The 25,311-nt window shown below is 35.0% G+C and overlaps 1 long non-coding RNA gene across 5 annotated transcripts in view; it reads left to right on the forward strand.

Annotated features, from left to right (window-relative positions):
• The window catches only part of LOC132352528 (uncharacterized), a 307,835-nt gene that overhangs the window by 205,845 nt on the left and 76,679 nt on the right, over positions 1–25,311 (forward strand). The window lies entirely within an intron of this gene.

The following is a 25,311-nucleotide window of genomic DNA, read 5'->3' on the forward strand; positions in this document are numbered from 1 at the left end:
GGAACTATGTAGCATTCTTTCTGTAGTTATATTTGGTTCACAACATGCATTTTATTCACTGTTGATAGTTTAGGACTGGTAACTTTCAGTTCAAATGTGCCAGATAAAATGATGCAGTATTTCATGGTTCTTATATCAAAGTCTATAAAATAGGGTAGACATCTCAAAAATAATTTTTATAAATGCATATGAATATTTTAAAAATCTGACCTTTTTAATACTTGGTCATACTTTAAAACTTTTTAATACTTTTAATGACACCATTGAAAGCGGCAAGAAGAACTCCTTGACTCAATCCATTCAAAATCTTTTAAATTTAAACACCAGGATCCAATCAAATTGGTTTTACTGCAAATAACTTAAGAGTTAGCCACATGAGATTCAGTAGGATGACATTAAACCTCTGATAAGGATTTATGCTCCCAAAGCATAGCAAAGACAAACAGAGAAATTTACATGCATACCCAGAGGTAACTGATCTTCAGGGGTACAAGTATGGGACACAGAGAATTCCTACTTGTTTCTCTGCCAGTTTCTTGCCACGTTTCCTCATTCAAGCCATAATTGCATTGCTAAAGATTCCACTGTGGCAAGTGCAAAGAGGAAAGAGAAAAGACACAGTAAAGCTTTTATTGACCCAAGTCCAAACCCAGTGTGTCTAACTAGGAAATTGTTCATTCAGATGAAAGCCAAGAAGCATCTCAGCCTAATTTGGCTGAGGAAGCAAGATCAATTCTGAGCACAACAGCTCTGTTGAGTAAATGTTTAAAGGATAAAAAAAAGGGCGTCTGCACAGACTAATAAATGATACTAAGAATAAGAGAGATGTAGCCTATACCTCATACCCCTTTTATGACATGCTCTTTTATACAGGCTATTTTGCTGGTGAAATAAAAATGATTATTTTCTTCACCTATTAAAAAGAAAATACTATCTTATTAAAACAGTTATTTTAATACCACGATTAATTTATGCCTTGGACCTAATTTTTCCTTCCAAAGATGGGATGGATTTACTCTCCCGTTATATTTGATCCCACTCCTCTAGTGTAAAGAATTCTTGTGCATAATTCAGGATGGGTCTTCACCTTTGTTTAGTTCCTTATTGGCTGATATTTTGCTTACCGCTGATTTTTAAAAAAGGATAAAGCAATACTTAAATGGATTTCTATGACTCATTCTAGGAAGAAAGGATTTTTAAATGACAGATTTCATGATGTTATGAAAGAAACATGCCAATAAACATATTTCTTATTAGATTCTGTGAACAAAGGATCAGAATTTGTTAGTGATTATCCAACAACCATTATAAAAATTTTGTTGGCTTCAGACATATGCGATATAATTTCTTTTCACCATACCTCTCTGTTATCCATATTTTGATAGATAAGATCTATATTTAGTAGCTGTCAATCAACATGTTTTTGAAAATATCTTTATCTCAATCACCTACTCATACTGTGTTCTTACCAAAAAGGTTATCTTACCTGATTTATGTTTTCATAGTGACATGCTATGCTCTATGTTCTCTAAAAACTCTTCACTCAATTTATACTAGGGAATGAGGTAATCACTGGAAAGCATGCTTTTTTTCTGAAACAACACATTCCATTTAATATGTTCAGTTTGGTGAGTATTTCAGGTTTCAGCATAGGTGACCAGTATCACTTAAATATTTGCCAAACGATGAGTTTACATTTATTTATATTGGAGGGAATCTGTTTTGTAGATGTGACTATCTTGTTAATTTCAATAACCAGAGACTTAGAAGTTAGACTCTTCAATGTTGTACCAAAAAATTATCACAATAACTGATTCAGTTGAAATACAGGCTTATATTGTATGTCATGCTCATTTGCCTATTTGCACACAAAGTATAAAAGAACAGATTATCTTGCCAGCAAACTAACCTAGTGTTGTCTCTAAAATCACCAGTGTAATTGGACTGCATCAGGATTATTTGGAAATGTCCGTCATATGATCATTATTATAATTGAAATAACTGATTTGATTATTATTAGTTTGTTGAAGATTCTATGGCCAGATACAACTGTATTGTGCAGTACTGAGCTATATGTGTTATTACAGAATGTACTTTTGCATTAATGTTTTAGGAAACAGAAAGTGCACATATAAATTCATTTTATAGGTCATATTGGCATCTTTATTTCAAAATATGTGCTATTTGCTCTTTTCCTACTTCATCTTTTATGCTCCAGCTATGAGTTTCTTTACGATTTCTATGCATCATGCTGTCTTTTTATTTTCTGTTTTTGCTCTTACTTCTGTTTGGAACATCCTTCTAGACATTCTCCTGGGTAATTCCTTCTCAGTTCAGATGCCATTATTTCCCAGTTAAGCCTCACTACAATGAGCTACCCCCTCATACCAGTTGGAATGGCCATTATTAAAAAGTCTACAAATAACAAATGCTGGAGAGGATATGGAGAAAAGGAAACCCTCCTACACTGTTGGTAGGAACGTACATTGGCGCAGCCACTATGGAAAACAGTATGGAGGTTCCTCAAAAAACTAAAAATTGAGTTGCCATATGATCCAACAATTCCACTCCTGGGCATATACCCAGACAAAACTATAATTCGAAAAGATACATGCACCCTTATGTTCATGGCAGCACTATTTACAATAGCCAAGACATGGAAACAACCTAAATGTCCATCAACAGATTAGTGGATAAGAATATGTAACCATATGCGGTGGTCCTGGTAATTACTTCCAATGAAGATATTGTATATAGTTTATGCTTCAATATTATATTTTCTGTGACAGACCCATAATGATAATACATGAAGTATGGAAAGGAAAACCAAAATCTCTTAGATGAGGTCAAGCATAACACAAAAATCCCATGGCCATAAATGAAATAGAAATATATATGAGCAAGATGAATTCATGGGTGTGCTGTACTCCCAGCATCTTGCAGTAGTAAGGGAGGTGCTCCTGCAGGGTCATGGGAAGTAAGTGTTCTGTGTGAGACGGTGGATGTAGGCCAAGTTCGCTGCATGAATATAGGGGTTTGATTGGCACTGCTCCCATCTCCCCACCTGTGAAAGAAACTGGAAAAAAAATCCTAGTTGCTTTCTATTTGTATGGGAATAGGAAATGGTGAGCCTGGGGACATAAGAGGAAATAAGACAGGATTCCCAGCAGGATCTGAAACATTTTCCCTCAGCTCAGTGACTTGGTATCTGCAATATCTATAATGTCTCTGCAATGAAGAAAAGACCACAATTTCATTTTAAGATCTTATCCTGGACTGGGGATTTAAGGACGAATTTCTGAGATCTTGCAGGGAGGGGTCTGCTTCTAGCCTCTTCTGCTTTCCTCTGGAAGTAGAGTACAGCAGGCTCACTGCTTAAGACTCTTTACTAGTTTACAGCTTTATCTTGGGGACAGCTGGAAAATTCTGAATGTGGATGATATATTAAGGGTGATAATGGCATTGTGTTTGTGTAGGACAAAGTTATAGTTCTTAGGAGATAAATGGTACAGTATTTAGTATTAAGGAGGCAACAACATCTGCAATGTCCAGATGATTTAGCAGAAAACTATCCATCTATCTATCATCATCTGTTATCTATCTATTTATCATCTATCTATCATCTATGGAGAGATGATAGAAGAAATGCAGTGAAATATTAACATTTGATAAATATGGATGAAGGAATGTGGATGTTTATTGTAGTATTCTATGTAGATTTGAAAATTTGCAAAATAAAATGAAAAAAACAAATATAAAACAGTACCTCTGAGGTCTTCTGACATGCTTCTTTTTTTTTTTTAATCCCGTTTTCTGGCCACAGGCTTACTTTCCAGGCTAATCAGGATTAAGGCTTTAGCCAATACAGTAAACTTTCTCTTTTCCTGTTGTCTCAGTGACATGATAATCCTCAAATGACCAGGTGGCAGTCTCAAATTCAAGTTCAATGTAGTGGCCATTACACCCCTGGTACAAGTGCTCCTCTCGGCATATTCCCCGCCAACAGAAGACAAAGATCAATGAGAAGATGAAACGCTTTATGAAAAGGTCACTTGGGTTTATGGCTATAGACATCCTTGGAACAGTGGATTCTTATCACAGGAGGAATAATACTGTATATCATGTGCTGATTTAAAAAATATATCATGTCTTGAAGGACCAAGCCTTCAAGATGCCACCACCCAGACTGTACCATGTTCGAGTATTCAGCAGACAATTCAACACTTTCTCAGGCCAGCTACTGGGTGGATAAACTCCATATAAGAAATTTATTGCTTCACAGCTTTTGGTGGAAAATGAGACTCTATATCAGAAACTACTAAGACTTGAAAAAGCATTCAGCAAATGCTGATGATAAACCCTATCATGGATGATAGGGTTAGCAGAAGCAGTGCCAGCATAAAAGTCAAATACATGTCCTTAGTGTCTATTTAGTGAGGATAAAGCACTGACATTTTCATGATGGAAGATGTCCAATAAATAAAACTGCCACTAAGTGGCTGACTGACACCCTGCAGGAAATACGGGCTTGGTGTTGATTTCCGCTACTGGTAAGGTTGGTAGTAGCCACATCTTCTTTTCAAGAGGAAATCAATATTTGCATACCCATACATAATCTCTATCTGTGCCTCCACGGTCACTTTGTACATTAGCCCATTGAGCAAGCATTGGACTAGCTAAGGAACAAGAAAGATTGACATTCACAGCAAAGGACATTTTTCCATATGATTGATAAGAGTCTCCTGTAGAGTGGATGCCCGTTGGTGAACATTACATGAGACACAAATATCCTCACACTCTATGCCCATTCCAAGATCCTATGCACACATAATTCTCCAGACTTCTATGACAGCAATCCTCTAATCTCATTCCTTCTGTGTCCTTGGATATCTGAAACAATAGTTAGCCACTCCCTCAAAATTGATATAATTGATGTAAATCCATCTCTAGACAGCATTCATCTCAGATGAAGTGAGAAATCGGTCACATATCATCATTTCTGCTCAGAAGGAATTTGTTCCTTCACTACTGTCTTTCAAGGCCGCTGCTGAGGGACTGTCATGCTGCAGCTGTCTATCTCTGGTGAATACTGGGAAGTGATCATGAAGACATGAGGGTGGGTTGTGACGCCACAGGTAGTGACTGTGGGTAAGGAGTTAATGCAACAGGAGCAAGTGCCTTGTGAACCTGTTCCACCTGCTCATGCAATATGCCTGTGTTTCAAGGGCCTGCTTGGGTCCAATCTTGTGTATGATACTTCTTCTTGATAGGAGTGATGTGGTGCACATCCAAATTTGTGGATATGTAGATCAGATAAAATCTAGCATATGATAGGCATTTTAGCTTACATGATTATTTAGTATACTATTGTCAGCCATTAATCCTCTGTAAGGCACAGAATTATTCCAGGTTGATGAAGGCTCTGAACACTATAGCTTTTTATTGGTTCATGAAGACTTGAGTGAAGGTATAACTCACTGAACACTGAATGTGCTCCAAAGCATTTTCTTGTTCAGGGTCCTAAGATTGGAAAGTTTGAAAACTGGGTCAAAAATCACACTCAAATGTAGAACACGTAGCCTCCAGAATTTAAAAAGGGCTACCAAGACTTTTCTCAAAGTTGAATGTACAGGTGAAACATACAATGGAAAAGGAAGAACTTCACAGTGGAATAAGCCAAGGTGTATGGAGAATGATTATATTCCAGTTCTTCTCCTGTATGTATGTATTAGAATTGGACTTCCCTTTCTGTGTGAGTGGAAATGACATGTATCTCTCTTCAGAGCCACTGCATTACTCACTATCATCTTGTTCTTATGCCACAATGATGATGAAAGGAAGTATTGATGTGGAGCCTCCATCAGACTAGATCTCTGAATGATATGCATTGAATATTCAGTGTATACAAGAAATAAACTTTTGTGATGTCAACACCTTGATGGTTGATTTTTTTTTTTATGGCATCTTAAACTAGGCTATACTGGCATTGATACTACCTAAAATTGAAATCTTGCCTCAAAAGGGAACATACAAATAAAGCCCTCAGAAACAGGACGGTATGGTAAAGGAGCTGGTGGTGAGCATTGACTCCATTAAAAAACAGAATCAAGATTAAATACTGGTTGGAATTACAATTTTAAAAAAGAAAAATAAATATTTGAAACCTTGATAATATAAAAATAAGAACATAACTAACAAATTTCATTAATAAATAATGTTAATATCTTAATATTTTATAATAGGAAGTGAAATAATATATAAAATAAATGTAGTTAAAATGACTTTAACTTCATAATGGTTAAGAGGATATCTCATTCTGAAAGAACATTCATCTAAAGTTTGGAAATTGCTTTGTTTTTAATTCAGTTTCTCTTTCTTCTGTAAATTTAAATACAATAAAATTTAAGTAAAATTTATTTTTTCACTATAATGACAAAATAATATAATATTGGTTTTATAATACCATGCCCATCCACCCATCCATCTATCCACCCAGACAAATATCTGCTATCCATCTTTCCTTTCATTTGCATATCTTTCTATTTATACATAGTAATTGGAAATATAACTGAAATGCTACTCATAGTAAGATAATTACAGTAATTTACAAGTGATAGGATTTGTAGAGATATTTTCCCATATGTTTTGTACTTTTCTGTATTGTTTGCCTTCTTTCTGTCATTTTTTTCAAAACCGTAACTCATAAATCCTAAAAAATGAAAAATACAAATTTCTTGGCTTCAAGGACCTCAAATAACTTACTTAGGAAACATGAAATCAAAAGTTCCTGTTATGTTTCAGTTCCTATCAAAATTCTTTTCTCTTCAATAATTTTAACATACTGAAAAAAAAAAAAAGACTTTGAGTGAAAATAATAGGATCTGTTGGATGGGGTTCAGATCCAGTGTTTTAACTGTTTGATAAAATACATGGAAATAATCTGAGAAGAACAGCTTGAGGGGAATGGATAGAAGTACATATTTACTTGAAGTCACATAATAACTAAACCCTTGAAAATAACTATTCTCTAAGGTTCCATGTTCTCTTTACTTCACACTTAATTTATCAATGAATACATCCATATTTTGTAACATTCGATTTGGGAAATCGAATTATTACTAGTCTGGTGATTAAATTGCTCTATCCATCTGCTAGTATATTGTCATTATTTGAGTCTAGCTCAAATGATAGCAGTCTTTATAAATCACTTTCATTAAATTCAGGCAGTGATTGCATAAAATCTTTTAGAAAAAATAAATCCTTGAACCCGATTTTTTCCTGTATTAAGACAAAATATGAAATACAATATGATAAGTTGAAACTGGAGTAGATTTTCAGAAATCTAATGATGTCTCAAAGTAGCAGCACTTTGGACATGTTGGTTGAGATTGCATCCAAAGAGATTTCTGGTCTAATGGATAGCCAAGCACTGGTGAGATTGTGATGTTTGTTTAATTAGTGGGATTTGTTCTACTCCCAGAATAATTTTAATACGTTAATGCACTCATCAAGCTTTTCCATTCACTGAGCATCTTTGTTATTTTAGAATAAATTGTTTATTCCTGAAGTCACAGAACAACAATTATGGTTATCATCTAAAATCACAGTTTGATTTCTGTGTCTTTATATGGTCTACTAAGAACATCCATTGACTGAAATAAAGAAGATATGGTATTGAGCTGCATGAGCTGCTTGTAAATTTTGGAGATTAATCCTTTGTCAGTTGCTTTATTTGCAAATGTTTTCTCCCATTCTGAGGGTTGTCTTTTCGTCTTGTTTATGGTTTCCTTTGCTGTGCAAAAGCTTTTAAGTTTCATTAGGTCCCATTTGTTTATTTTTGTTTTTATTTCCATTTCTCTAGGAGGTGGGTCAAAAAGGATCTTGCTGTGATTTATGTCATACAGTGTTCTGCCTATGTTTTCCCCTAAGAGGTTGATAGTATCTGGCCTTACATTTAGGTCTTTAATCCATTTTGAGTTTATTTTTGTGTATGGTGTTAGGAAGTGTTCTAATTTCATACTTTTACATGTACCTGTCCAGTTTTCCAAGCACCACTCAATATCAAAAAAACAAACAACCCAATCCAAAAATGGGTAGAAGACCTAAATAGACATTTCTCCAGAGAAGATATACAGATTGCCAATAAACACATGAAAGAATGCTCAACATCATTAATCATTAGAGAAATGCAAATCAAAACTACAATGAGATATCATCTCACACCAGTCAGAATGGCCATCCTCAGAAAGTCTACAAACAATAAATGCTGGAGAGGGTGTGGAGAAAAGGGAACCCTCTTGCATTGTTGGTTGGAATGTAAATTGATACAGCCACTATGGAGAACAGTATGCAGGTTCCTTAAAAAACTAAAAATAGAACTACCATACGACCCAGCAATCCCACTACTGGGCATATACCCTGAGAAAACCATAATTCAAAGAGACACATGAACCCCAATGTTCATTGCAGCTCTATTTACAATAGCCAGGACATGGAAGCAACCTAAGTGTCCATCGACAGATGAATGGATAAAGAAGATGTGGCACATATATACAATGGAATATTACTCAGCCATGAAAAGAAACAAAATTGAGTTATTTGTAGTGAGGTGGATGGACCTAGAGTCTGTCATACAGAGTGAAGTAAGTCAGAAAGAGAAAAACAAATACCGTATGCTAACACATATATATGGAATCTAAGAAAAAAAAAAAGTCATGAAGAACCTAGGGTCAATACGGGAATAAAGACATGGACTTACTAGAGAATGGACTTGAGGATACGGGGAGGGGGAAGGGTAAGGTGTGACAAGGTGAGAGAGTGGCATGGACATATATACACTACCAAATGTAAAATAGATAGCTAGTGGGAAGCAGCCGCATAGCACAGGGAGATCAGCTCGGTGCTTTGTGACCACCTAGAGGGGTGGGATAGGGAGGGTGGGAGGGAGGGAGATGCAAGAGGGAAGAGATATGGGAACATATGTGTATGTATAACTGATTCACTTTGTTATACAGCAGAAAGTAACACAACATTGTAAAGCAATTATACTCCTATAAAGATGTTAAAATAAAAAAAAGAAGATATGGTAAAGTTCTATTAGAATCTTAGTTATCAATATTTGCTTGCTACATCACTGTTATGTAGAATGAAAATCATTCTAATATGACCAGCCTTTTCAGTTTCTTATTACTATGAATTGAGTAAATACTTTAAGTATATTTTAAGCTATTTATCCATCTAGTAAATACTATTTGAATGCCTTCTATGTATACAAGGTACCCTGGAGGTGCCACAGACACGTAGCCTCTCCTCTCAAAGAATTTGCCATCCAGCAATGTTCTTCCACGTAAATAACTGGACCATGTTTGCCACAAGCGTCCATAGTATTCTGTATCTGCTTTCACAGCACTTCTGCACTCTTTGTCAGGTATTTATTTTAAACAATTTGTTAACTATCCTCCTTTACTGCTGGGTCCTAAACTCCATGTGGGTGGGAACAGTGTCCCTTTCGTCAGTGGCTGTATCCCTAGTGCCTAACACCCTGATAGGCACTGACATGCCAGCTGAAGGAAGGTGATTAGGGAGGTGGAGGTTACAGGTGGAATCTATGCTAGTGTGGAAAGGTGGTTCAGATTAAGGCATTAAAATTTTGATATTGACATGTACACACTGCTATATTTAAAACAGATAACCAACAAGGACCTACTGTATAGCACAGGGAACTCTGCTCAGTGCTCTGTAATAACCTAAATGGGAAAAGAATTTGAAAAAGAATAGATACATGTATATGTATAACTGAATCTCTTTGCTGTACACCTGAAAACAACACAATTGTTAATCAACTCTACTCCAATGTAAAATAAAAAATTTAAAAATGTATATATTAGTAAACTGATATATATAGAGTAAAAAAAAAAAAAAAAAAAAAAACAAAGGAAAGAAATTGGAAGAGAGAGAAGATATAAGCCAAAAAGGAATAACATGGTCAACATTTTGAGGCAATTGAGGAGGCATGAATATTTATGAAATAGTGAATTACTCAGGTCTACTAGAACAGAGTTAGATGGCAGAAGTCATTAGGGCAGGGCAGTGGACACTGGAAAGGATACCTGAGTCATATTATTAGAATTTGATGTGTAAGACTAAGGAATTTAAACATTTTTTTAATAAAATGTTGAGAAATTTTAGATACAATCACGTAATTTTGGTTCAGTGACTAAAATAAATTACATTTTAGTTGTATATCCAGAATCTCAATTTACTAAAAATGTTTTTTAAGAGCAGAAGAGATTTTTAAGGGCAGAAACTGTACAGTTTAAACTTTGTAATTACAGTAACTGGCATTGTCCCTAGTGTATTTTAGGTGTTGGGCATATATATATATATAAATATATATTTTTTAACATCTTTATTGCAGTATAACTGCTTTACAATGGTGTGTTAGTTTCTGCTTTATAACAAAGTGAATCAGCTATACATAAACATATATCCCCATATCCCCTCCCTCTTGTGTCTCCCTCCCACCCTCCCTATCCCACCCCTCCAGGTGGTCACAAAGCACCGAGCTGATCTCCCTGTGCTATGCGGCTGCTTCCCACTAGCTATCTATTTCACATCTGGTAGTGTATATATGTCCATGCCACTCTCTCACTTCATCCCAGCTTACCCTTCCCCCTCCCCGTGTGCTCAAGTCCATTCTCTACCTCTGCGTCTTTATTCCTGTCCTGTCCCTAGGTTCTTCAGAACCTTTTTTTTTTTTTTAGATTCCATATATATGTGTTAGCATACGGTATTTGTTTTTCTCTTTCTGACGTACTTCACTCTGTATGACAGACTCTAGGTCCATCCACCTCACTACAAATAACTCAATTTTGTTTCTCTTTATGGCTGAGTAATATTCCATTGTATATATGTGCCACATCTTCTTTATCCATTCATCTGTCGATGGACACTTAGGTTGGTTCATGTCCTGGCTATTGTAAACAGAGCTGCAATGAAAATTGGGGTTCATGTGTCTCTTTGAATTATGGTTTTCTCAGGGTATATGCCCAGTAGTGGGATTGCTGGATCATATGGTAGTTCTATTTTTAGTTTTTTAAGGAAACTCCATACTGTTCTCCATAGTGGCTGTATCAATTTACATTCCAACCAACAGTGCAAGAGGGTTCCCTTTTCTCCACACCCTCCCAAGCGTTTATTGTTTGTAGATTTTTTGGTGATGGCCATTCTGACCAGTGTGAGGTGATACCTCATTGTGGTTTTGATTTTCATTTCTCTAATGATTAGTGATGTCGAGCATCCTTTCATGTGTTTATTGGCAATCTGTATATCTTCTTTGGAGAAATGTCTATTTAGGTCTTCTGCCCATTTTTGGATTGGGTTGTTTGTTTTTTTAATATTGAGCTGCATGAGCTGCTTGTAAATTTTGGAGATTAATCCTTTGTCAGTTGCTTCATTTGCAAATATTTTCTCCTGTTCTGAGGGTTGTCTTTTCATCTCATTTATGTTTTCCCTTGCTGTGCAAAAGCTTTTAAGTTTCATTAGGTCCCATTTGTTTATTTTTGTTTTTATTTCCATTTCCCTAGGAGGTGGGTCAAAAAGGATCTTGCTGTGATTTATGTCATAGTGTGTTCTGCTTATGTTTTCCTCTAAGAGTTTTATACTGTCCAGTCTTATATTTAGGTCTTTAATCCATTTTGAGTTTATTTTTGTGTATGGTGTTAGGCAGTGTTCTAATTTCATTCTTTTACATGTAGCTGTCCTGTTTTCCCAGCACCACTTATTGAAGAGGCTGTCTTTTCTCCATTGTATATTCTTGCCTCCTTTATCAAAAATAAGGTGACCATATGTGTGTGGGTTTATCTCTGGGCTTTCTATCTTGTTCCATTGATCTATATTTCTGTTTTTGTGCCAGTACCATACTGTCTTGATTACCGTAGGTTTGTAGTATAGTCTGAAGTCCAGAAGCCTGATTCCTCCAGCTCCGTTTTTCTTTCTCAAGATTGCTTTGGCTATTCAGAGTCTTTTGTGTTTCCATATAAATTGTAAAATTTTTTGTTCTAGTTCTGTGAAAAATGCCAGTGGTAGTTTGATACGGATTGCATTGAATCTGTAGATTGCTTTGGGTAGAATAGTCATTTTCACAATGTTGATTCTTCCAATCCAAGAACATGGTATATCTCTCCATCTGTCTGTATCATCTTTAATTTCTTTCATCAGTGTCTTATAGTTTTCTGCTTACAGGTCTTTTGTCTCCTTAGGTAGGTTTATTCCTAGGCATTTTATTCTTTTTGTTGCAATGGTAATGGGAGTGTTTCCTTAATTTCTCTTTCAGATTTTTCATCATTAGTGTATAGGAATGCAAGAGATTTCTGTGCATTAACTTTGTATCCTGCTAGTTTACCAAATTCATTCATTAGCTCTAGTAGTTTTCTGGTAGCATCTTTAGGATTCTCTGTGTATAGTATCATGTCATCTGCAAACAGTGACAGCTTTACTATTTCTTTTCCAATTTGGATTCCTTTTATTTCTTTTTCTTCTCTGACTGCTGTGGTTAAAACTTCCAAAACTATGTTGAATAATAGTGGTGAGAGTGGACAACCTTGTCTTGTTCCTGATCTTAGAGAAAATGGTTTTAGTTTTTCACCATTGAGAATTATGTTGGCTGTGGGTTTGTCATATATGGCCTTTATTATGTTGAGGTAAGTTCCCTCTATGCCTACTTCCTGGAGGGTTTTTTATCATTAATGCATGTTGAAATTTGTCAAAAGCTTTTCCTGCATCTATTGAGATGATCATATGGTTTTTTCCTTCAATTTGTTAATATGGTTTATCACATTGATTGATTTGCGTATATTGAAGAATAGTTGGGCATATATATATATTTTAAATTTTATTTATTTATTTATTTATGGCTGTGCTGGGTCTTCGTTTCTGTGTGAGGGCTTTCTCTAGTTGTGGCATGTGGGGGCCACTCTTCACCACGGTGCGCGGGCCTCTCACTATCGCGGCCTCTCTTGTTGCGGAGCACAGGCTCCAGACGTGCAGGCTCAGTAATTGTGGCTCACGGGCCTAGTTGCTCCACGGCATGTGGGATCTTCCCAGACCAGGGCTCGAACCTGTGTCCCCTGCATTGGCAGGCAGATTCTCAACCACTGCGCCACCAGGGAAGCCCACGGGCATATATTTTTGATAAGAGAGTTATCTGAATTTGTTAAGTGAAACAATATTCTAAAAGGTGTGAAGTGATTCTTGTTTTGGACTATAGGGAGATAAGTGGGAGGTAACTAGGTAGGTAGACAAGAAGACATATAAGTTTAGAGGTAGATAGATGGATAGATAAATAAAAACAAATATACACACTTAAACACAGAAACACCTATGTAATCAATACACACACCTAACTACACACATATAGACTCATACACACCTACAGGCACAGGCATACGCATAGATGTAACCCACACAAGTACACATATGTACGTACAAATACATATATATATACACACACACAATCACAAACACACACAGACATCCACATATACCCACACACGTATATTTGCAAGAGACAGTAGATAAAATATTAGGATTATATTATAAGAAACAAAGCCAAAGCTCATGAAATTATCAAGGAGAATAGTATGAAAAGGGCAGACAAATAACAGATGGAAGAGGATTTAGAAGAAAAAATTAAAGAATAAAGAGTTTATTCTCCGTGAAGAAGAGACATCCTAAGGAGATTATCACATCGTAGGCAGATTTCCCAAACTCTTACTGTGCATTGCCAAATACTTACTTACACATCACATATTACCTACATTAGAATCTGAGTCTGAGGATGGGTGGCATAATCATATTTACCAAATTAGACAATGTTTAAATTTTTTTCTTTACAGTATTCAAATGCTTATTTTTTTTTTTTTTTTTAAATATAGAATGAAGAATCTAGAGGCAGGACAGGAATAAAGACACAGAGGTAGAGAATGGACTTGAGGACACAGGGAGGGGGAACGGTAAGCTGGGATGAAGTGAGAGAGTGCCATGGACATATATATACACTACCAAATGTAAAATAGATAGCTAGTGGGAAGCAGCCGCATAGCACAGGGAGATCAGCTCCGTGCTTTGAGACCACCTAGAGGGGTGGGATAGGGAGGGTGGGAGGGAGATGCAAGAGGGAGGGGATATGGGGATATATGTTTATGTATAGCTGATTCACTTTGTTATAAAGCAGAAACTAACACACCATTGTAAAGCAATTATACACCAATAAAGATGTTTAAAAAAAAGAAAAATAGAAAGAAATAAGTCCATTACGACAAACCCAAATTTAAATAGTGCTAATTTTTTTTTCATTTTAATTTTTAAATCTGTAGAAAAGGTGTTTCATTCTGCTATGTTGAGGTGACACTCTCTAAGGTTTAACTGTTTCTGTCTACCCTGGGTCTTAGATTGTAATCTTTGTTGGTTCCAGAGATTTATCGGATCTGGTTAGCCATCTGTAAGTTATCAGGAAGGGCTACTGACATTATATTTCATGATTATACTGAAAAGACTAAATGAGAGTGACAAAACCAATGTTAGAAAACATTATTGTTAATTTCAACATAAATAGTGTATACAATCAATTCAATAGTGATGTATAAAAGATTTAAAGTGTTTGTGATTTCTCACTCTTTCCTATGTTTAGGTAGACCTTTTTGGGTCAGGATTGTGGAGAAAACATCTGAGTCAGATTATTAGGATCTGATGTGCAGAGTAAGTCTGACGGTGACAATTTCTCTTAGTTTTTCTTCATTTGAGAGCATCTTGATTTTCCCTAGAGTCCTGCAAAATATTTCACTGGATGTAGAATTCTGGGTTGACAGTTCACTTCTTTCAGCTCTTGAAAAATTAGAGTGAAAAAAATATTAGCACTACTTAAATTTTAATTGTTTTCCTTTACAGAATTCAAATGCTTGTTTTAAAGAAAATGAAAAAAAATATATAGAAAAATAGAAATAAGAAATAAAGTCCACTACCACAAACCCAAATTCAAATCCACTGTTTTTCACCTCTAGATAACATGTAGGTTTTTTTTTTTTTTTCACTGCTTTTAAGATGCTTTTTTGTCTTTATCTTCAGAAGTTTGAATATGTTGTGTCTTGGTGTGTTTCTTTGGGTTTATTCTGTTTGTAGTTCACTCAGCTTCTTGAATATGTAGGTTTATTTCTTTTGCCAGATTCAGAAATCTTTCTGCCATATATTTGCATACTTTGAAGCCCCTCCCTCTTCATCCTCTCCTTCTGGGTCTCTGATGGCACAAATGTTAGATCCTTTGTTATATTCCCACAAGTCTCCTGTGGCTCTTTTCATTTGTCTAGTTCTTTTCTTCTTCTTCTTCTTCTTCTTTTTTTTTTTTGGTTTATTTTCTCTCTGTTGTCCAGATTTGCTAATTTCTAGTTTCTATCAATACATTCAAGTTCACTGATTCATCTCCCACCTTCATCTCGTTGTTGAGCTCATCCATTGAGTTCTATTATTTCAGTCATTATATTTTTCTGTTCTAAATTTTCATTTGGTCTTTATAACTTCCATTTCTTTGCTGAGATTTTCTATTTCTTTACTGAGCTTTTATGTTTTCTGATTGATTTAAACACACTCAAAATTGCTTGTTGAATCGATTTTATAATGGTTGCTTTAAAGTCTTTCTCAGTTAATTCTAACATCTCTATATCTTCTCAGTGTTTCTCCTCTACTGATGGCTGTTTTTCCCCTGAGATTTTCCTGGTTCTTGGTGTAGCAAGTGACGTTTGATTGATATTTGGGAATTTTTGGAACTGTATTATGAAACTCTGCATCTTATTTAGCCTCTGTTTTAGCTGACTTGTTTGTTTGTTTGTTTGTTTGACATTATCCTGGCAGGGACAGAGGGAGAGGGGAAATCAGTGCAGTCTCTTTACTGCCAGATGAAGGTAGAAATCTAGGTTCCCCACTCAGCCTAACAACACATGAGCAGAGGGTTCCTTGTTACTGCTGGGCAGAGGCGGAAGTCTGGCTCCCCGGCCCTCCGCTGATACCATGGAGGGGTGGCCCCATTATCTCTGGGAGCTTGTGAAAGTCCTAACTCTCCATTCAGCCTTTTCTGACACCATCCCAGCTGGTGGAGGGAGGACACCTCATTGCCGCCACTCTGCCCTTGCTGGTGCAGATGGGGATGAGGACTTCATTTTTCCTGTGATGTTTGCCTTGAGTAGAACAGTTACTGCCGAAAAGTATCTCTCTGGGTGGCCTACCCTGATTTTTTTTTTGATTAGGGAGAGCAGAATGTTTTTTTTCTTCTCGTGTCTGTTGGCATTTCTGAGTTGCCAGTTTCTTCAGCTCCAAGTCTGCCACATATGAAGCAAAAAGATAACTCAGGAAACTCATCATCATGTCATTCCTTGGGTCCCAAGGTCCCTAGCTGTTCTGCCTTTTTTCTCCTATGTTTGCTTTAAATAACAATGCCAGGGTTTTTGTTGTACATAGTGGGAGAAATAGGGAAAATTATGTCTCCTTAATTTTCCCACAGGATGGATTTTGAGAAAATAGATTTTGAGGCAGCAACTTAAGATGAATTCGTGGAAAACCAGAAGTTTGAAAAGTTACTCAATAATGGTTTTCCAGTCCATTCAAACTCCGGGCAGAGATTGGTAATCATTCACATTTGTTTTCATTAGTTCATTTTTATTAATGATCAAAAAACAGACTGAGTCATAGATTAGATCATAATAATCATTGACCGATTTCTTTAAGAAGAATTTCTTGAATAGTCTTTCTAGGAGCAATTCTTTAAAACAGAACAGGTTTTCATTGGATTCTGCTGACAGTGTTGTGACTCAAGGGAGTCTTAGGAGATATCTTTCAACTCTTTACATAGATAATAATATGGCTCCTAACATGTTATAAATGTTAAATAGGCATTTAGTTGTTTCACTAAAGGTCTTCTATGTAGGTAACATTTCCTTTCAGAGTAATAGTCTGAAAGTCAATTTTGAGCTTATTTTATTTCCTTACATTTCTTTCAAAGGGTAAATCATTCCAGCCCTAGAATAGAAATGCTTAGTCTCCTGAGACTCCTCTGATGAATAGCCAAAGGGATAATTGCTTGGCTACACGGGTTTCTACATATTTTTTAGCAAAATCATAGATATCCAAATGTAGATTCTGGCAATTAAGGATGTCGTGTCAATATGAGGAATTCCCAAGGGGACTCTGGAACTCTTGTGGAATTACTAGGTTATGGCACTAAACATAGTGGGCATAGTTTTTCAATAGTCAAAACAAAGTATGATCTATGTAACATATTTTGTATAATAAGTAATACAAGTGTAATACAAAACAGGTGACTAATATTGCTTAACTATTTAAGTGTACCATATGTGATAAAATATAGCCAAATGGTAATTTAATTATTGCCATAAAAATACAGATACATTCCAGCCTTTAAAAAGCAGCTGATTTACTGTGTTGTGAACTTTGAGGCTATACATATGATTATGTATAGTGATGAACTTTACAGTTTATTATATAGAATCAGTTATAAAAAACTAAATGAATATTCAAATATTCTGGGAAGGAATCGTTGTACTTTTTATGTGAAAACATCAGTCATCCAAAAAAATAGTTCCAAGAAATATGTTCTGCTGTGATGAGCTGAACATTTGTACTGTTTAACTCAGTTACTGAAAACACGAGACTCATGGATGAGGTCCAACCCTTTGGTGCACCTTGAGCTGCTGCTCTACTCTGTGGTTGTGGATTGCACCCCTAACTGAGACGGTCCCTTGGATAATGCGGCTTGTGAAAATCAGATGAGAAAATATATTTGAATAACTGGAAAATCTAAAGTATTTCTCCTGATTTTAGTTTTCTTTACCACGGGGAAAATTTAAATAATTAGAGTAGCTGAGACATACGTAAGTGATAAATACAAGGACAGAATTACTAAAGCCCCTGGTTCTGACCTGTTTGGGGCACCTGCTCCCAGGACATATCGACTTGTGTGGGATACTGTTGGCTTGAATCAGTATCCAGAATTGTCACATTTTCTTCCTTAAAGCCTTCTTCCAGTATCAACATGTATATTTTCACTTTACCTAGTCTGCTTGGACTTGTTTCTTTAAGTGAACAGAGCCATTGTGAAAGGCTACATACTGTACAATTCTGACTGTATGACATACTGTTTAAGGCAATACTACAGAGCAGTAAATAGATCAGTGGTTGGCAGAAGTTCAGGTGGAACGGGAAGAGGGATGACTAGGTGAAGCACAGGGGATTTTCAGGGCAGTGAAACTATCCCGAATGATATTTTAATGGTAGACACATGGCATTATGCATTTGTCAAAAACCACAGAACAGAACAACACAAAAAAATGAGACAGTGTAAACTATGGCTTTCCGCTAATAAAAATGTATCAATGTTGGTTTATCAATTGTAACAAAGTACCACACTAAAGCAAGCAGTTAATAAAAGAGGAAACAGTGTTTAGAGGAGAGAAGATACATGGGAACTCTCTGCTCACCTTTCCTGTACAACTAAAATTGTCCTGAAAAATAAAGTCGATTAATTAAAATACCGATAAATTAAATAAAGTTGTAGAGTAGTATAGAATATGCAAACTTTTAATTAAATTTCCTACTTGGAGACCCAGGCCCTCCTCCCTCTCAACCGAATCTGGTATCTTAAGTCTCAGGAGTGAAAGTCCTCCCCACCCCATGCACAAACAGTAGGTGAAAAGGGGCTAAAAGCTTTGGCTTTTCTTGAAACAGATTTTTAAACCAATCTCTTGATTTTCTGTCTTCACACTCTGCCTTCTGTAGACCTTGAACCTAAGTCTATCTGTACTTCCATCTAAATTTACTCACGGCTGTTCAGTATCCTCCTGTCCAGACAGCTCGATCGAAACTTTCTCTATTTTGTTAATTCACTTACTATTCTATTTGTTTTTCATCTTCAAAAATTTGTTGTCATAGCTCGTCTGCTATTGTCTCCTTTTTTTCCCTTGTTAGTCTAAACATCCATAAATTGTTTAACTTTCTTTTTAGTAAAACTTCAAGGGTGAGAAGGAAAAAGCACATATAGCCAAACAGTAAATTAAAAACATAGGTGGCTTTCTGGTCCTCACTCTCTGCTTTCCTTTCGTGGTTCCCATCGTTTTCTTTCCGTGGACACAACCAACCACTCTTACTAAGTAAAGTTAAACATCATATTTGTCAATACATGGCACAATAATATGAACTACTTGAAATTTAATAATAACTGTTTTTGGCAATGAATTCACTCGACTGAATCATGAGACAACATTTGATGAAGTTATGAACTACTTGAAATTTAATAATAACTGTTTTTGGCCATGAATTCACTCGACTGAATCATGAGACAACATTTGATGAAGTTATTTAATTAATGAAAATGAAGTATTGCAATATTGAGGGACTTGAATCCATATTGAAGGATACTGTGGATAAGAACTATGGCTCAAAGCCAACTCAGAGCAATTCACATTTCAAATCATGAAATGATGAATTTTCATTGCTTTTTTTTTTTTTTTTTTTTTCTTTTTTCCTTCTTCAAGCTTTGCATCCTGATTGAAGCAAAGACATCTGTCTTTTCCCGGATAACAAGAACTTTGGTTGCTGTGGCAACATATTGACTAGGGAACTTAAAATAAAGGTGGCTCAATTCCAAATTACTTGTTTTTCTTCTTCACAAAAACAGCACACATTGGCTAAAAATCTCTACTGGAATCTTTATAATCAATAAACCTGTTGTTTGTTGAAGAACTGTATCCCCAAACTTGCATGGTAAGCAGGTGAGAAGTGTACATTTGGTTTTTGCATAATTTTGAACTGTGAAACACTGCACTGCATACTTTTATACAAGTTTTCCTTCCTTCCTTCCCCCCCTTCCTTTCTTCCTTCCTTCCTTCCTTCCTTCCTTCCCCCCTTCCTCCCTTCCTTCCTCCCTCCCTCCCTTCCTTTCTTCCTTCCTATCTTCCTTCTTTCCTTCCTTCCTCTCCTTTCTTTCTTCCTTTTTTCATTCCTTTCTCTCTCTCTAGTTTAAAAAATGGAATGGTAGGAACCTGAGAGGGTGTAAGGGGAAGGGTAAAGGCAGTGAAAGCAACCTTCAAAGGCCTTTGCTGAAGCAGAGCCTGGTTGCTAGGGCCTGAAAAGATTGTTATTTGTAGCTAACAAAAGTTATTCCAAAATGCACTCAGCCTTAGAGGCAAACAAGTTCCAAATTTTTAAGAGAGGCATGGACTGAATCTGCCAACATATGAAAATAATCTTTTGACACTTTGGGATGCATATCTATTTGTGCATTAAATTTTATAAAATGCTGAGGGGGGAGAATTTTTTTTTTTAATCCTTAAGTTGAGGACATACATCTTTAAAAACTCATATATTTAAAAACACTTGAATTTTTTACAGTATGTATTTGTAAATTTCATCTTCTGAGTCGTGTTGTAAAGTTGGGTTGATCAACAACAAACGTGCATGACAGGAAAATAAATGTGATTCTACCTTAGTTTTATTTATTAACTTTCTTCCAAACCTAGAGCCTTGTAATTTGTTTCTTTTCCATTTGTTTAACGAAGTAACAGAAAGTAAATATTTGATGGATGAACCATATATATGAACTTATTTAATATAAAGTTATTTAAATTAATTGAATAATTACTCCAAAATTTGCTATAGGACCAGGCTGAGGTAATTTACACAGGATCAGTAATTTTAACATCACAATAAATTCAGTAAGCAAAGGAAATAAAAGTGATGTTATCTTTATTAATTGTTGGTTATATGATTTGAGATAGATGTTCAGTTTTCAAAGCTATTTATTGGCCTAGAACAATATAGTTAAATAATTTTTTCGAGAGCATATAAATTTAAAAACTAACATTTCAGAGTAATGATCAAATGCTAATCTCTCTTTTCCCATCTCTCTGGTAAGGATATAGGCTGTCATAATGCAATCAAGTATGATATTTACTTGATTAGAGATTTTTAAGGTAGAGAAGATTGGAGACATAATCTCCCTTCATGCATTAGAATTACAGGACATTGAGTTTACAAACTTGATCTCAAAATTTTATAAATCTTTTTTTTTTTTTTCCATGAAGCCTCTTTATGAGTATGAATGATGGCAGCAAAAGAAAATTTCTTGCAGGCAAAGCTTAATGGGTATGGTAAGAAGGTGCTTGTATACATTAATTTCCTTAGATGTTTCTAGTATCCAAAGAGTGAAGTACAAATTCTTCAAGAACAAGGATCCCTGATGAGGGTAAAGGGACAGTTTGTAACGCAGATGGAAGAGATTGGTCATCTTCGGTTTTGCTTTCTTATCGATATTGCCTCTGATCTGTCTCCTCTCCTCCTAGTGCTCTATTCTGCAGGTCCACCACCTTGTTTCTCTCTATAGGTTTGTGACACTCAAGGAATCTAGCTTTACTTCTTCCATCTTCACCTCACTCTATAAATTTCCTCTTAATTTGACAATTTTGTTTTCTGATTCTTTATATTATTAGATGCAGAGCCAGACTGATAAAATGAATTTCCTGAAGGATTCTAGTGAGATAAATCAGGAAGACTTATTAACCCCTGAGGTGTGTGAGTAGGAGTAATTTATTAATACTGGGCTACGGGTCCAAAGGTCAGGGATATTGAAAAGGTGCTAAACTCATTCTGTTGGGAAAATTTCGAATGCTGGGTACTATGCTAAGCATATGTCCTTCCTTGGGAAGGATCAGATCCAGGGATGAGTCCTATCTCTGTACAGGAGGAGAGTAGAAATACTGCAACCATCTGTGAACTACCTCAGAGAAGCAGTGGATTTCCCAGATTTCAAAATATGTAAAGTTATGTTAATTTAAAAATGTTGCTTGGGCACAGGGATAGACAAAACAAATAAGACAGAGAACTCAGAAACAGGCTAACACACATGCAGAATCTTGATATCTGAGAGAGGACCACTTAAAACTGAGTAGAAGATGGATTATTAAAAAACCAATAGTGTAGTGCAGTTGCCTGTCCATAAGGAAGATAATAAATTATATCCCTGTTAATACCACGCAAACATTAAAGGTGTATTTTAGTAGATACAACAAAAGAAATGGGGTAAAAATATGGATAAATCAGTGTATCTTCATGAAATTCCAAATAAAATACAAAAAGAATGCAATATTAATAGAAGCTGAAGAGAAATTAAAAATCAAAATGATAATAAGGTACAATTCACACAGCATATGTAATAATAAATAAAATTTTCCATTAAGTTTCATGGTAATGCATTCATAAAGGAAAAAGCCTTGAAATACAAGTTCTTTCAAAATACAGTTGTAATGAGAGATTTATTATATATTCTTCTGTACTAATGAATTACATGGAAAATGAAACAATAAAGACTATGAAAATGTCAAATAATAAAATCAACAGGGACTATTATATATATATATATAAAATAATGAAAAATGAGTAAATAAGTATTGCTGTGTAAAGACCTAAAGTAGAGGTGACACATCTATGTCTCATTTCTTTAAAAATATACTAAATTGGTCATAAATTGAGCTCCCCTCAAAAAGTTCAATGAATTCTACTAGATGCAGGCTATATTGCTTCAGCATAAGCCAATATCACTTGAAATTAAGTCAAAAAATTAAACGCACACATGCCAAAACTTTAGCATCTTAAAATAACTATACTTTAAAAAAAATCCAAGGATCAATGAAAAAAATCAAAATAAAAATTATGTTATCTAGGATTTTGTGAAAAAGTGAGCAAGATTTTAAGCTTAGTTTTTCAGTGATTATTCAATATTAGCAACCTCTCAGAATAATTTATTTCAGGAACAAGTCAAAACGAATCAATACAATCATATCACTTGCAACTGAAACAGGATTTGGTAAAACTCATTAGCCTTTCTGAATTTAAAAAAAAGTCTATGTAAAGCGAAATAAAATAGAACATAAATATTATGTGAAGACTACTACAAACTAGTATCAATTAGCATAATAAATATTAACGTCTAATGTTTAAACTGGGATTTAAAGCTATAAAGCTAGGATTAAGAGATACAAATTACAATGTATAAAACAGATAAGCAACAAGGATATATTAAATAGCCTAGGGAATTATAGCCATTATCGTGTAATAACTTTTAATGGAGTATAATCTGTAAAAATACTGAATCACTGTGCTGTACACCTAAAACTAATATAATATTATAGATTAACTATACTTTAATAAACAATAAATAAAAAAATGAATCCAGCTTTATAAATTCAACTGTTTTCGAAGTTATGTCTAATGTGAGTAACACAAGAAAATTAAGTAATGTAAGTCTGTGTTTTCACAGAATGCCCAAATAATAAGCTGAATTAATTTTTACAAAAATAATTTATTAGCAATAATAATAAAAATAATTAGTGATAATTTACTCTGTGCCAGTCACCATGCTAAGCACTTTAAACAGATTATCCCATTCGAATTCTTTCGGTGGCCCAGGATGTTGTCTCATCTTACAGATGAGCGTGCTAGGCTTTGTGGATGTTTCCTAAGTGCACACAGCTAGAAAGTGGTAGAATCAAGATGCAAATACAGAGGTAACTCAAGAGTTAAGCTCTAAACAACCACGCAACACTGCCCTTTGCATTGAAGACTTTTGACTGTGGATAAATTAACTCATATTTTTGTGGAGTCAAAAATTAAAATTTCAGGAAAATCAAAAATTTTAGTGTAATTGGGAATTCACTGTATAATGGATTGCTTGCCTGTCAGGAAGAGTTGAACAACTGAATCATTTCTATTAGTTTCTAAAATTAAAGAGCTCCATTCCTTAAAAGACCTATTTGTCTTTTAAACTATCACTTAAATATTAGACCAGTCTGTCAGTTATGGTTAATTAACAGTAAAAGTAAATCCAAAACTACCCAGAAATAATCTGTCAATTTAATAAAACAGCTTTCAGATACTTTTCTCTAGAATGAGTGTAGCAAAACCAAAGTAGCTAATTTCTTTAGTGGCATCTAAATCACATTTATATGATAAATTTGGAGTGAACATGAAATTCATGTATTTGGACCTATGTAAATCAAACTACAAATTTGGTTAAGTAAATTGTTTGCTTTTCACCATGTTTATATTTGTCATGAAAGAGAAATGACATTCGGGTACCCTAAAAAAACCCAGCTTTCTTGGTATTTTGTTATCCTGTGCACACTACCATAACCAGGAGAGGATCCATCTTCCTACACAATAGAAAACCCAAAGCCAACGGAAGAGAGGAGTGAGTCATAACCCTCCAGCTGTAGCAGCTGCAGACTGAATTGGCATCATTAATGCACTTCAAAATATTTGATTTTAAAAATAATTCTAACATGCTTTATATACTATGAATGTATTTGAGAAGTTGATTTGGACAGCCCAGAATTCTAACTGGTAACTTCATGGTAAGACTTATAGTTCAAGTATGATAACTATTATTTCTTTGAAAAAATTATTGCAGTAAAAGTAAAGACTAATTATGTTTTTGGTGCAAATTTAGCTACTTTGACCTCACAATTCATCTTCATCAACTGATATTTATGGTCTTTGGCCACTTTGTACCTGGCATTATTCTCTATTCAATTAGGATTCAAATCTTGATTTTGTGGGTATGATTTGTCATGAAATAAATAGGTTATTATAAATCACTGTGGTTTTTTTTTAATGACAAATGGCATATTAAGAAAAGATAATGATGTAATTATAGACTCATGACATTTTAAATCTACTTTTGCAATTGAATACATTTATTCATCTCTGAATCCATTACATTGAAGCCATTTAAATGGTTCTCTGCTTTTTTCTGATTTCAGAGTATCTGAAAAATGATAATAACCAAATCAAATCCATTTGTAATTCCAAGAATAAATTAAATGAATATATAATTATGCAATGAATTTATTCCTTAGTTTCAGACACATTAACCTGAATAGAACCTTCTAAAATTTTTTTAATGCACCCATTGTTTTAGGAATTCTATTGTGACCAAATTTTCAGGCTTATGTATTTAAGTTTTCTTACTTAACATTTTGTTGCCCTTCCTTTCTGCAGCTGCACTCTGAATTAATGTGTTTATAAATCCCATGATAGAAGGAATTAATTTTTAAAAATCATTTCTTTATGCCAGTAGTTCTTAACCAGGGGAGTTTTCCATTCAGGGGACATTTGGCAATGTCTGGAGACATTGTTGATTGTCACTAAAACTGTGGAGAGAGGTGCTGCTCGCATCCAGTGGAGAGAGGACAGGGA

Source organism: Balaenoptera ricei, chromosome 18, assembly GCF_028023285.1.
Source record: "Balaenoptera ricei isolate mBalRic1 chromosome 18, mBalRic1.hap2, whole genome shotgun sequence".
In the NCBI taxonomy this organism is placed as follows: Eukaryota; Metazoa; Chordata; class Mammalia; order Artiodactyla; family Balaenopteridae; genus Balaenoptera; species Balaenoptera ricei.